The sequence below is a fragment of the Miscanthus floridulus genome, chromosome 17 (genome assembly GCF_019320115.1).
Source record: "Miscanthus floridulus cultivar M001 chromosome 17, ASM1932011v1, whole genome shotgun sequence".
In the NCBI taxonomy this organism is placed as follows: Eukaryota; Viridiplantae; Streptophyta; class Magnoliopsida; order Poales; family Poaceae; genus Miscanthus; species Miscanthus floridulus.
The window spans coordinates 35,585,340-35,586,167 of record NC_089596.1 but is presented as its reverse complement, the minus strand read 5'-3'; positions in this window follow the sequence as shown (position 1 = coordinate 35,586,167).

The following is an 828-nucleotide window of genomic DNA, read 5'->3' as shown; positions in this document are numbered from 1 at the left end:
ATTTATGCAAGGCTAACACCTAGGGTGTTACAGCCCCTCCCCCTTATAAAATTCTCGTCCCGAGATTTGCAAGACCTACCATTCTTGGAAAAAGGCAGGATAAACCTCTCGTAAATAATCCTCTCGTTCCCACGTAGCATCTTGTTCACTGTGATTGTTCCACACCACCTTATATAACTTAATGATCTTACTATGTGTTACTCTTTCCATCTCTTCTAACACTCAGATTGGCTTTTCTTCATAGGTCAAATCCGATTGAAGCTTCATGTTGGTGGGTGCAATAGCTTCTTCAGGTACACGAAGACATTTTTTCAATTGAGAAACATGGAAGACATCAAATATTGCACTCATCTCTGGTGGAAGTTGTAACTTATAAGCAACATTTCATTTCCATTCCATAATCTGGTATGGTCCTACATATCTAGGCGCAAGCTTCTTTTTCATTCCAAATCTCTTCACCCCTTTCATGGGTGATACCTTCAAGTATACATAGTCACCTACTTCAAAAGTCAGTGGTCTTCTTCTTTTATCAGCATAACTCTTTTGTCTTGATTGAGCTGCCTTCATATGTTGTTGGATAACATGCACTTGCTCTTCAGCTTCATTGACAAAGTCAATACCAAAGTATCTCCTTTCATCGGCCTCAATCCAATTCAATGGAGTTCTACATTTTCTACCATACAAGGCTTCAAACGGAGCCATCTTGATGCTTGCTTGATAATTGTTGTTGTAGGAGAACTCAGCTAAAGGTAACCATTTCTCCCACGAACCCTTGGAAGATATAACACATGCTCTTAGCAAATCTTCTAAGATTTGGTTCACTCGCTC